Source organism: Hyperoodon ampullatus, assembly GCF_949752795.1.
Source record: "Hyperoodon ampullatus genome assembly, chromosome: 7".
Classification (NCBI taxonomy): domain Eukaryota; kingdom Metazoa; phylum Chordata; class Mammalia; order Artiodactyla; family Ziphiidae; genus Hyperoodon; species Hyperoodon ampullatus.
In genome coordinates this window covers 13,320,990-13,334,627 of record NC_136920.1, presented here as the reverse complement: position 1 = coordinate 13,334,627, position 13,638 = coordinate 13,320,990, and positions in this window count along the sequence as shown.

The window sequence follows — 13,638 nt, the reverse complement described above, 5'->3', positions numbered from 1 at the left end:
CTGAAATTGCTGTTGTCATGATCTCATTGTCACCAGAATCAATGGGCTTTTTAATATCCTTATTTTAATAATAATAACTCCATCCATCTCTTAAGTGTTGCCTACCCTGGACTCTTCTCTGGGTGATCTCATCTGCTGCTCTGGTCTCATCTCATGGTTTATTCAGCAGGTGTTTATTGACTGTGTGTCCAGGCTCTGAGGATGCCAGATGTCAACCAAATCTCTCCGCTCTCGTGGAGCTCAGGTTAGCTGTCTGTCCCCATCCTGACAATCCCCAAACCCCTGTCTTCCACCCAGGTCTCTTCTCTGAGCCAGCTTCAGCATCTACTTTCACGTTCTACTGACATGAAACACATACCACTTGTCAATCAATGTCACTACAGACTTGGCTGGTGCCCAAGCCAGAATCTGAGCATCATTCTTGGTTTTCCCTCTGCCTCAGCCCCAGGTATAGTCGTCCCCCACTGACTCTCTTTGCTCTAGCTTTCTCGACTCAGTCCACTCTCCCCACCCTCCTTCCCAGCACTTGTGAACCACCGTCATCTTTCACCTGCATCATGGCATCAGACTCCTGACCCCCTAACCTCTGTCCCCAGCTCCACGCTGGCCCAACCCATGTCTGGGCTAGATAACAGCCACAGAGATTTTTCTAAAGTACAAAAGCAACAGTGTCATCGCTCTGCCTAAAGTCACTTGGAGCTCTCCCCGCCCTCAGGCTAAAGTCCAGATGCTCTGGCAGAGTTGACAGAGCCCTGGAGATGTAGCCCACTCCCCTCTCCAGCCTCTGCTCTGCCCCGCTCCTCCTACACTCGACCTGGCTGCCATACTGAACCTCTGTGAGACCCCCTCTGCCTGGAATGCTATTCCCTGCCTGCTCCCCACTCTTATTTGTCTGACTTAGCTTCCAACCCTCCTTCAGACCTCGGTGTAGACACCACTTCCTCCAGGAAGCCTTACTGGCTCATCTTTCTCTGGCCCTTCCAGGTGAGGTGTCCTCTGCTGGGCTCTCAGCACACATGCATATCTGGGGTCCCACCCCCTCCCTCCAAACTATCGCCTGTCTCCCTGATCGTCTTCGCTATTGCGTTCTGCCAGTTTCCTATCGCTGCTGTAACCAATGACTACAAACTTAGTGGCTTAAAACAATACATTCAGGGAATTCCCTGGTGATCCAGTGGTTAGGGGTCCACACTTTTACTGCTGAGGGCCCCGGTTCAATCCCTGGTCAGGGAACGAGGATCCCACAAGCCATGTGGTGTGGCCAAAAAAAAAAAAAAAAAAAAGAAATACGTTTATTATCTTACAGCTCTGGAGGTCAGAAGTTGAAAATGAAAGTGTTGGCAGTTCTGAGTTTTGGGGGGAAGCTCTGGGGAAGAATCCATTTCCTCACCTTCTCTAGCTTCTAGAGACTGCCGCATTCCTCGGCTTCTAGCCCCTCCTCCATCTTCAAAGCTAGCAGCGTAGCCCCTGCCAATCTCTCTCGCTGACTCTGGTCCTCCTGCCTCCCTCTTATAAGGACCCTCGTGATTACGTGGGACCCGCCAGATAAGCCAGGATAATCTCTCCATCTCAAGTCCGTTAACTTAATCACAACTGCAAAGTCCTTTTACTGTGTCAGGTGACATAGTCATGGGTTCCAGGGATTGGGACATGGACATCTCCGGGGGCTGTTATTCTGCCACCAGAGTCTCCCAGTTCCTCAAAGGCACGGCAGTGTCTCCTTCAGTCCTGGCCCCCCAGCACATGGCACAGTGCCTTGCTGGTAGTAAGTGCTCATTGAGGGTTTTATGAATGAGTGGGTCAGTTAATGAACAAGGGCGTGGGGTGGTCTGCGTGTGTGTGCAGGTGTGTGTGTGTGTGTTGTATGTCGTACGTCACTAAAAGTGGTGAAGAAGAAGCCTCTAACCCAGAGAAAAACCACAGGTTCTGGAAAAACTTCAGAAGTAAGGTTGCAGGTGATGAATGAGTGCAAAGCAGCTAATGGCAGGTGGGGCCTGCACCGCAGGAGGTCCCAGGGCGAGTGTCTGGACACTGCGGGGGGGGGGGGGGGGGGGGCGGGGCGGGGTGCCATCAGGGGAAGTGGACCTTTTCCAGAGCTATGACTGCCTGGCCTCACCCCACACGGAAGGCCCGAGGGAAGGTGAGTGGCAGGTAAGTGAATGTGGAGGGTTGCTTTGCCGCCTGGTTGTGTGTGTGACACGGAGCCTGCGTGACCCCTGAGAGTGAGTGGTGACTTTAGTACTTGTCCACGGCTCCTGATACGTGCCAGGCACCGCTTTAAGCATCCCATACGTTCTCACTTAACCCTCTAGCGACTGCATAGGGAGTACTACCCCCATCTTGCAGAGGGGAAAACTGAGGCCCAGAGAGGTCAAATAAGTCACTTTAGGTCTCCCAGCTATGAAGGAGTAGAACTGAGGTTTCTACTCAGGCAGCCCAGGCCCAGAGTCAGCTCTGAAGTCGGCAAGTGCGGGCATGGGTGACTATCCAGGGTGGCCGCGGGGCTCTGCATCACTTTCCTGCCCCCAGCGGCATAGCAGCGCGGAGAGAGAAGCCAGAGGTGAAAAGGAAGAGGCCAGGGTGAGAGCTGAGGGTGGTCCAAGCCCACTCACACCTCCTTCACCAGAACCGCCTGGTTGAGGGTCTGCTCACTTCCCAGAACGCGGGCACCACGCTGGGAGCAGCCCAGGGACAGGTCGCCAGGCAAAGTGAGACGTGTCCCTGCCCCCAGCCGGATGCAACTTGCGGGCCGTGCCTGGATCCTGATTCAAGCAAATCAAAGGTCACACGACGCTGATGAGACAATTAGAGAAATGTGAACACTGAGTAGATATTTGATATCTAGTAAGTAGCAAAAACTGGAAGAAGAAGAGGTTTTCCTGACTCCCAGTGTTGAATTTTCCTCAACAAGGGAGCCATCTAACCCCAGCACAGAGCTCGGTGTGGCTGCAGGGCTATTGCATCGCCCAGAAATAGGCCCCATGGAGCAGCAGGTCTTCACTGTTTTAAATTTTCAGTTGTGACATGTGGTCACCTTTTTTTTAAAGGGTCCTTATCTTTTAGAGATAAATACTAAAATGTTTACAAATAAAACAGTTGGAAGTCCAAGCTTTGCTTACTGATGAGGAGAAAGAGTGGCAAGAGATAAACAAGATGGACAGAGAGCTGACAATTGTCCCTGGGGAATAGTATGTGGGAGTTGACAGGGCCATTCTCTCTACGTTTGTGAATTTTTGAAATTTTCCAGAATTAAAAAGTCTTTTAAAAGGCTCAAACTCGGGCTTCCCTGGTGGCGCAGTGGTTGAGAGTCCGCCTGCCGATGCAGGGGACACGGGTTCATGCCCCGGTCCGGGAAGATCCCACATGCCGCGGAGCGGCTGGGTCCGTGAGCCTGCGCGTCCGGAGCCTGTGCTCCGCAACGGGAGAAGCCACAACAGTGACAGGTCCGCGTACCATAAAAAAAAAAAAAGGCTCAACCTCTGACTCTATGAAGATCACAATCATCTTCATTCCATGCAGCTGGGCCATGAAGCAGGAGGTGTGGCCAGGAGGGAAAATATCCAAAGTCTAATGTTGTAAAGATGTTCTGATCTTCTGGTGCTGCCTCTGTGGGGTGAAGCGGATCCAGAGGATACAGGGCAGCTGGACTCTCAGAGCGGAGGTCCCGGGCCAGGTGAGTGGACCCCATGGCAGAAACAAGGAGGGAGTGTCTTCCATCAGGTTATCTAGAAGCAGAGCCTGAGACAAGGATTTTGGACAACTGACTTATGAGGGAGCCCTCTCAGGAGAAGAGCAGGGGAAGCAGGACAGGGGCAAAGGAAGCAAGCCAAGGACAGCTGTGGTTTCAGCTGACTGCTGGCTTCAGCCAGATCCCACTGGCGGGTGATTCAGAAGCACAGATTGGGTCCCACAGTGTGGCAAGGGGTCAGCCTTTACTACCCCATGCCAGCCAGTCATTGGCTGCAGGGTTGGGGGAGGAAGTGTCATTTAAACTTTAAATTTAAAGGAAGCAGCTGTGAGCCCCTAGCAGCCAACAATTATGGCAGCTGAAAATGGGTGCCCCTGCTCCCAGCAAAGAATATCTGGGAATTGGGGGGAACCAGCAGCATCTATCCCAGGGAGGCATTTGCTACCCAGACCCCCATCCTGCTGCCAGTCACTGACTATTGATACTGGGAGAGGCCTCGGCATTTCCATTTCAATCCCAGAAACTCACATACAGAGACAGTGTTGAGGACACAGAGCCCCAGAGAGGGGAAGGGACTTGCCCAGGACCACTCAAGGCCAGGGCTAGAATCCGGGCCTCCTGACTCCATCCCAGGGTAGAGGCCTTCATTTCCTGCAGGGTCCCTGGCAGGTGAACCCCTCTGCACCAGCACCCTGTTCTGATGCCTTGGGGGAAGGCTGGCTTTGGCACATTTGCGGCCGATTTCTAACTGGCATCCACTGAACCCCGATCCTCTACGGGTGGCCCTTGGCCCCGCCATCCCCCCGTCACATGGTGTGACTCGATACCTCTCAACCCTGCCTTTCTCTGCTTGACACGCAGACACACACACGTAGACACATACACACACACACATACACACATCCACAGAAGCTCGCCCTGTCCTCTAGGCCTCCACAGTACAGTCCCATTCGGGTCACAGGTTTTCTCTGCCTGCTTGACCACAAACTCCCATGGACAGATCTTACTCACCGCTGCCTGGGTCCCTGTGGTGTTGAGCTCAGGACTCCGTAGATAAATCTCCAACCACTAGTTCAATATCCATGGTCCTGTCCTTCCCTTCCCACACCCCTCCCCACCTTCTTCCAGAGCCCAGAGCTCTTATGCCCTCTCCCCACCCCGGGATCACCTCTCCCGATGATGAGACCAGGATGTATCGGGTCTTACCCGACAAAGTGGAGCCAGGTGGCAGGATTCTAGGCACGCAGCAGGCTGGAGGTGATGCTGGCCAGCATTTAGTGAACGTTTGCTAGGTGCCAGGCCCTGCATGTTACAGGTGTTATCCTGCTTAATCCTCACGACCCCGGCCCACCCGCACCCCCAGGATTGGCACCAGCACTCCTTACGTGACAGGTGAGGAGGCTGAGGTGTTGAGATGGAATCAACCTGCCCAAGGTCAAAGCTCGGGGAAGCAGAGCCAGGATCTGGCCCGGGCTTGTTCACGTCCAGTGCTCAGGATCTTGTCCACTCTGCAGGGGAGCTGGAGGGTCCTGCCCGCTCTGTCCCTGCCTGCCCCACCCTCCAGGAGCCCAAACGAACAAAGGCTCGTTCCTGGCTGGTCCCTGGGGGGCCAGGCTGCCTGGACCTGTGGGTCCTGAGCTGGCTGAGGGGACTGGGGAGGGGTCGAGCCTAAAAATGTTCCTCCCACGGCCCACAGCCATCTCCTGCCCCAACCAGCCCTGTGCCAGGTTCTGGAGGTGCAGCAGGCAGGACAAAGGGGCATAGCTTCCTGAGGACCCAGGGTCCACGCCCTTCTCGGAGAGCAGGATGTCACCTTTACAGACAAGAGACTTTTCCCTCTGCTTATCTCGGTCTGCCCTCTGCACTTCCGTCCCCTCCTCCTGCTGTATAAAGTTCCTCCTGTCCCGTGAGAGGATTATTGAGAATTGGAAGTGACCTTAGAGACCACAGTCCAATCCCCGCCGTGATATGCATCCGAGAAAACCAAAAGGAGGGCAAAGAAGGCCAGGAAAAGAACAGAATTTACAGTTTATAAGTTTAAGGCCACTTTGCCCAAAAATATTCCCCACAGAGTACCACGTGTGTAGAATCACTGGACTATGAGAAAAAATGGTTAATTTATCATGGCCAATTAAGTTTGGGAAATGCCCTTAATATTATACTAAAGTGTTCCACTGCAGGAATTCTCAGACCCTTTAATATGCTAAAGAGGGGAAAGAATAGATATCCAGGGTTTCTCAAACTTATTTGATCATGCAGCCCTTTTGCTACTGATCTATCCGGACCAGTGTTCCATGGAACATACTTTGAGAAAGATTACTCCAGCTTCCTGAATCCAACTCCTGACTGACTATTTGACCCACTCGCAGCACCACAAGTCTGGAAAGCGAATGCCAAGTAGAGGCACGCTTCCAGTGACTGGACGCTCACTATCTCCCTGGGCAACCTGTTCCATCCAAGACAGCTCTGCCAAGAGGTCTGCATTCTTCTATGCTTCCCAGTGGAACTGAGGTGCAGGTGCAGGGGAGAAGTCTGGTTACAGCCAGTGGCTGATTGATACTGGCCTTTGCCACCAACTGCATCCCTTAGTCCAGCTCACTGTGTCAGAGAGGCTCTGAAGAGCTGGGAATTGAGACAGGGATGGATTCCCACGCAGATCTGGGCCAGGTCCCAGAAAAGGGAGCCATGCAGCCATGCGTCTCTGAGCTCTGCTTCTGGAGCCCAGGAAGGAGAGAGGCCCAGCCTCCTCAACCATCCCCACTAAATCAGGGGTTGTCACTACAGGCCAGTGGAGATACTGATCACATGTCCCAGCAGCCTGGGCACAGAGCACTGTTGTCGGACCACACACGGTCCCAATCCCAGGGACTTCTCTGCTGTGTGATTTTGGCCAAAGCACTTGACCTCTCTGAGCCTCTGTTTCCTCTTCTATGGAATAGAGCCAACTTCCTGGGGATTGAGGGAGGTCAGTGTACAAGAATACCTCCCCACACAGTGCCTACACAGAGCCGGTGCTCACCAACCCTGGGGCCCCGTCCGGCCCTTTGGCTCTGAAGGGACTTGCCGTCTGGGATTTAGTCACCCGGGCTACTTGTCCCCCCCAGCCTCCCTAGGCTCTTTTCCTCTCCCCCCACCACTACCTCCGTGGCAGAAAAACTGCAAAATGTGGATATTCACAAAGGACCTCCTGAATTCACAGCTGGAATGAAAATCAAGAAGAATGTGCTCCCCGCCCCCGCCTTTCTTTTTATTAGAAAGAGTAAAAACAGCCCAATTCCTTTAAAGGATTTGCTCATTAGCCCTGTCCCCATGGAGAACCATCACCAACCATGATCCCCACAGCCAGCACCCCCAATCCCCTCCCAGACACCCCCCAACTCCATTCTCCTGAGAAAAACTTCAGTTTTTCTCACCAAATCACCAGGCAGCTCCCAGGCCCTGAAGTGCCCTGACATCAACATACAACATAGTCACCCAGCCCCTCAGCAAATGGAGCTTTCAGCCTCCTGCAACCTTTTCCCCCAGCCCATTTCTCATGCCTGTTAAATCATCCAGAACATTCATTTTCATTCATTAAGGCAACAGTGCATAAAAGAATGAAGCCCACAAGCTCTGGAGCCAGTCTGCCGGACTTTGAGTCCCAGCCCAGTCATTTACTGGCTGTGTGACCTTGGGCAAGTGGCTTAACCTATCTGAGCCCCACCTGCAAAATGGGAGCGAGGACATCCCATAGGGCTGGGATGAGGATACAATCAGATAATGCATGTAAAATGCTCATCCTTGTGCCTGGAACAGAGAAAGCACTTGTAAATGTTGACTTGTTGTCATTGTTAAATATTGGCTTCCTGGTTCAGTGCTGGCTCCTTGTAAGTTCTCAGCAGAAGTTTCCTTCCCTTGTCTTCCCTAATGCCCTAAACCCAAGAGCCACCACCATCGCCCTAGGTGGTAGGACAGTTATTGGATTCCCACCTGCCTTCTTTCGGATCATCCTGGGCCAGTGGATGGGGACTGGTTACAAAGCTCCCACCACCTTCCCGGCTTCCTGCAGCCCTGGGCTCTCGCCAAACTGCAGGCGGCCAGTTTGGGTGCAGTCTGTCTTGCAATGGTTGGAAAGTTTGTCTGGTCCTCGTTTTTTTTTGTTTTGTTTTTGTTTTTTTGCGGTACGCGGGCCTCTCACTGTTGTGGCCTCTCCCGTTGTGGAGCACAGACTCCGGACGCGCAGGCTCAGCGGTCATGGCTCACGGGCCCAGCCGCTCCGCGGCATGTGGATCTTCCCGGACCGGGGCACGAACCAGTGTCCCCTGCATCAGCAGGCGGACTCTCAACCACTGCGCCACCAGGGAAGCCCCTGGTCCTCGTTTTTCTGCCCCGGAAGGAGCTGTATCCCTGAAGCCCCTGACAGAGGCTGTGAGTCAGTTTCTTGCCATCCCCAGACTCAGCTCATTCCAGGTCAAATCAAGTCAGGGGCTGCTGCACAGGGCAGCCGCTGTTCTGGAAGGTCCTGGCCCCGAGGATAGTCACTGAGTCTCGCCCAGGCACAAGCCAGAGAAATGAGACCGTCCTGTCCCAGCCTTTTTCTTTGGCCCCCAGCCAAGGTCCTCGGCTGGAGTCACGGCAGCAGAAGCCGATAGAGCAGCCACAGTTACTCCCAGGTCTGGAGCTGGAGGATCCACGCCAAAGCAGGCCTCCAGCCCAACCCAGCCTAGCCTGTCAAATCTACCCCAGAAGGTGACCTGGCTTGACCTCCTGCCTCCAGAATGGCACCAGAAGAGAAGCCCAGGAAGAGGAGCCGCGTTCTCAAGGAGCTGGGGGTGTGTGTCCATTTCCTAGGGTGCTGGGGGAGGGGGAGGGGGCCGAGGGGGATGAGACAGACTCCAGCTTCCCTGCTTAACACTCACCCTAAGATTTAAAAAGCCCCTGAGGGGTGGGAGGGGCTGTCTACACCTACACCGACACTAGCTCAGTGCGGGCCCATAAGAAGTCCTCAGCAGAAGAAATTTCCTCTCCTTGGCTTCTGTTCCCCAGCCCCCAGCCCCCAGAGGCACTGCCATGGCCACAGGTGGTAGATCAAGTGCATGATTCCCACCTGCCTTCCGAGACGTGGTCCTTCCTTGCAGACCCACCAGGATCCCTTAGAAGGTGGGGAGTGGTCTCTGTTCAGCCAGCCAGTCCAAGACCCCAACGACCTCCTTTAGGGCCACGTCCCCTGACGGCAGCTCTCTGCCCCCTGCCCAGGCCTGCCATGTCGTCATCGCTCTGCTGTACTTGTCCCTTGGGGGTTACCTGGTTGCTGCCGTCCAGAGCCTTCACCTGGTGGTGCTGAAGTCTTGGTATCCATTCTGGGGAGCTGCCTCTGTGAGTAGATGCCAAAACGTGGGCCAGCTGGGGAACAGGCAGACCCCGGGGGACCTGGCATTCGGCACTGGATGCAGCGTGGGGCGGAGTGCGCGAATAGGAGGGGAGCAGCCTCAGCCCCCTTCTCCAGCCTCCTAGCTCTGCCTCTGCTCTCTCAGTCACACGGGAAGCAGCTCCTTCCCAGGGGCCCCTGCAGGCCTGCAGGCCAGAAGGCCTGCAGCCCCGGGCTCTCAGCACCCTCCCCTAACTGACCAGTGCACCCAGCACAGAGTGAGCGTGAGCTGGAGCAGCCACACCTTTCTCAGGCTTCCTCAGGTGCCTTTGGATCCAGCCACACATCCCTGGTGCCTGAAGTCTCTGTCGGGGTTGGTCTGCAGGGCACAAGGGTGTAAGACACAACTCCTGTCCCCCCAAGGCCATTGGCCAGGGTGGGAGATGAAAGTGAGACCAGTGGCCGCATCTCTCCTGGAGGCTCCCCAGGGCATCCTCCTCCACCCCGAGTCTCGACGGAGTCCCGCTCACACACCAACTCCCAGCTCCTCGGCGCCCTCTCAGGCAGGCACCCTGACCCTCTGCTGCCACTTCAGTCCTCTGTCCCCATGGCCCCCACCCCAAGCTTTCAGCGCACAGTAGGGAACCACCGTCTCCGCGTGGGTGCCTATCCATCCCCGTATTCCCAGTGACCGGCACATAGTAGGTGCTCAGCACACATATGAAAGAATAATTGCAGAAAAACTCCAGAGACCCTCCAGGTGCTAACAGCCAAGAGCGAATATCCTCCAAACTGCAGGATCCAGGAAAGGAGCCAGGGTCAGGGTGGAGAGCATAGTGCAGCTGACACCAGAGGGATGGTTTGGGCTGGTAAACGGGGGAAGCGGGAGGGAGCCGGGAGGGCATTCTGAGTGCAGGATGCAGCTGAAGCCCAGGAGTGGCCTGTGCGCACAGGGAAGACCAGCCTGGCTGGAGAGGGGCCTGGGATGGGCCGTGAGCCCCCTTTGTCAGAGGGATGATGCTCTCTACCCAACCAGCCCCCAGAGGCTGGTTTTTTTAGAGAATAGCGGGAAGGGAATTTGTGGGTTTCAAGGCACCCCAGCCTCTCTCTTACGACTGTTTCAAATCTGGCCCACAGTTCTTCATTTCAGGGATCTTGGCGATAACAATGGAGACGTTTCAGAAAAATTATCTGGTAAGTCGGAGAGCAGAGGGTGTTCAAGCAGAAAAGTCCCCGTCCTGGGGGTCTGCCCTCTCACCCCTACTCCCCACCTTCCTCCCCACCTGCCGCCCTTCCCCCACCCCAGCTCTGGCCACTGTCCTGTCAGGCCTGGAGGCGTCATCCAGCCTGTTCACACAGCAGCCCCACCTCCCTCGGCTCCCCTGTGCCCTGGGCTTGCCTCCCATGTCAGCAAGTCTATGAGGCCCGCAAGCCGGCCGCAGCTGGGTGTCCATCAACTTCTCATCTCTAAGCGCCAGCCAGACACAACTCTTCCTTGCTTGCACTGAGCTGGCTCCTGCCCGAGCACCTTGCCCTTTCCCCGCTGTGCATTCTCTCCCGGCTTTGACTTCCTCCTGATCATTCTTCAAGGCTTGGCTTACATGCCTCCTCCTCCAGGCAGTCTTCCCTGACTGCCTTGGCTGATTTCTGTGTCCACACAGCTCCTGACTCTCTCTCCCATGCACTAAGCTTGGGCAGCAGATGTCTGAGCATCTCTCTATCCCAGGGTGGCCCAGGGAGGCACAGAGTCGGCACCCACACAAGCCCGGGTGGATGGAGGTGGATGGGGGATGGAAGGACCGTTCCACCAATCCTGTGTCATGGCCTCAGCCCACCTCCATCCCCCAAGCCCAGGTCCACATTCATGCCCCACGGCTTGGGCTGGGCTGTGGCTGGCCCTTGCTCTCTCAGGGGGTGTAGAGATCAGAAGGGTATTGTGCCATTTACCCAGAGCAGAGGCAGGAGATGCTTGACAAAAACCTGCCTCTTCTTCCTGGGCTGGGCCCCTTTCAAAACCATAAGCCTCCCTACTTCCTACCCCTGAGCGTAGGGAGCCTCTTATTGCAGAGAAATCCATTCTAGTGTAAGGGGTTGGAGGTGCCTTATGTCTATGCTCTTCCCCTGTTACAGGGCTTTGCACTTGGCAAGAACTCCCGGAATAATGCTTAAATAACCCAAGAGGATGAGGAACAGAGGCATTTCAGGGGCCATGGGTGGTGGGGAAGGAGGCAGATGTGAGTGAGTCTTCACTCAGGGCTGCTCCCACCCTTTCCTGTGGGTGGGGAAGGAGCTGGGTGTGGGGCCATTTGGGTGCCTCATCAGTTGGCATATCTGATGCCAGGAAGATTGGGGGCAGCTTTGAGAGGGAGATGGCAGTGGGAGCATCCTTCTTCGTTACAAAGTTTATAGATCCAGAGGCAGCCCTTGGGTTCTCCTGATCCCATCCCATAGAAGGTGAGGTCCGGTCCGGACCACCGGCCTCCTCGGTGGTCAGCTAGCTCAGAAAGCCGTGTTTGTACGAGGAGCCTCAGGCCCAGGGACAGGCGGCATTTTTCTGAGGTCAAAGAGTGAGCTACTGGTTGGCCTGGGTGGAGGACCTAGATCCCGTCTACAACCTTTGGACAGTGATTGTTACTTTTCTTTTTTTTGCTCATAGAAGGTGTGCCTGATAGCAAACACCATCAGCTTCTTCTGTGTGCTGGCTGGCCTCTTTGTCATTGCCAAGGATCTCTTTCTGGAGAGTCCATTTGACTTCCCCATCTGGAAACCGTACCCCAATGACACTGTGAGTGCCTGGGCCCCAGGGGTCCTCTGACTCCCAGGAAGGCACTGCCTTGGGCTTGGCCCAGAGGAAGATTCCAGCTCTCAGAAAACCTCTTCTGGAGCCCGGCACAGGCGGCGGGGCCCTTGGTGGATCTGTTCCCAGCCCATCCCCCCACCCTGAGGCGTGGTGCCGAGGGGATGATAGCCTTCAGCATCAGGAAGCCAGACAGGACCTCGAGTCACTGAGTCCAACTTTAATAGATGAGGAAACTGAGCCCAAAGAAGGGGAGGGGCCTGTCGGAGGTCAAGTAGCAAGTTGGCAGCAAATTCAGGACCAGAGTCTAGGACGGCTGATTCCCTGTTCAAGGCTCTTTAAATATTGTAGCCCCAGTGATCCCATTCTCTGTGAGCCTCACAGCAGACTTGCAGAGCTGGCCGAGTTCACTTTGTTACCCCCATTTTATGGGAGTGAACACTGAGGTCCAGAGAAGCTAAACTAGTGGACCAAGGCCACACAGCACGGCAGGGCTGCAGCGAGGACTCAGCTGGGTCTAGACTCCAAGCCCAGTGCTCTTTTTGCAACTGCCACCCCTGAAGCTGGTGGACCAGCCATTCCATGTGGATGTCTGCGGGCCTCAGGGTCAGGTTCCAAGCGTTCTGACCATGGTGGTTCACGGTTCCTTATAGCTGCCCTCCACCATGCACATGCAGGTGTGGGCACACACACACGGACACGTGTGCACAGACACACACATGCACACACTTCCCCACCAAGTGCTCATGGCCCTGTGAGACACCCCAGCTGCATGGTGGTCCTCAGCCTAGCACTTCCCCTCCCCCGCTGTAAGAGATGTTCCCCCTCCCTGAACATAGGTATCCCCATCTAAGTGGGGTTGGATGAGATGATGCTTAAGACCACCTGCCATTCTACCAGGGACCTACAAGATTCTCCAGTCCTCAAACACTACTCACCGAGGACCTGTGGGTGCCAGGCACTGGGCAGAGAGCAATGACTGAGACAGACCCCATCCCAGCCCCACAGAACCTCGCCCTGCCTCCGGGGCACACCTGGGAGCTGAAGCCCCACTGTCCTTGCTGGCAGGTCTAACCCCTGCCAGTGCCCATGTGATGGGTGCAGATACCCAGTGAGGCCTTACCTGCCTCTCCCTCCCCTGTCTCCCTCCCAGGTCCACATCCAGAGGCTGGAGTTGGCCCTGCTCTGTCTCACCTGCCTGGAGTTCTTCCTGCCGGGGCTCATGGCCATCATGGCCTATAGGGATACCCACCTGTCTGCAGAGGTGAGAGTCTTCAGAAGATGGGAAACACAGAGGGTGTAGCCACAGAGGGTGCAGGCAAAGGGGATGTTGCCAAGCCCTTACTAATTGGGACCACATACAGAGGCAACCCACAGTCCAGTAGGGGAGACAATGCATGGTAGCAGGGAGGATGCCATTCGACATGAAAGAGGTGAGGCCACCAAGGAGAAAACACCATGGGCGCTCAGAACAACAGGCCACTGTGCTCCCAGCTCTCAAGCCCCTGGAAATCTTACGGGGGAGATCCGTGGAGATGGGCGGGATCCGGACCCACAGGTAGGATGAGAGAAGGGACCCACAGCAGAAGGAACAGCAGGTGCAATGGCTCAGAGACGGGCCAGGGAAGGCTGGAGGAGCTGCAGCATGCTGTGGACTGTGGCTGTGGTGGGAATCAGCAGGGGGGATCACAGGGACTGAGCACTTTGGGGGTACCAAGTATCCTCTCTGTTAAGCACATTAGAGAAACATGACTTATTTAACTGAAGCTTCTCAACCACCCTTTGTGGTAGGTACTGACCCCACCC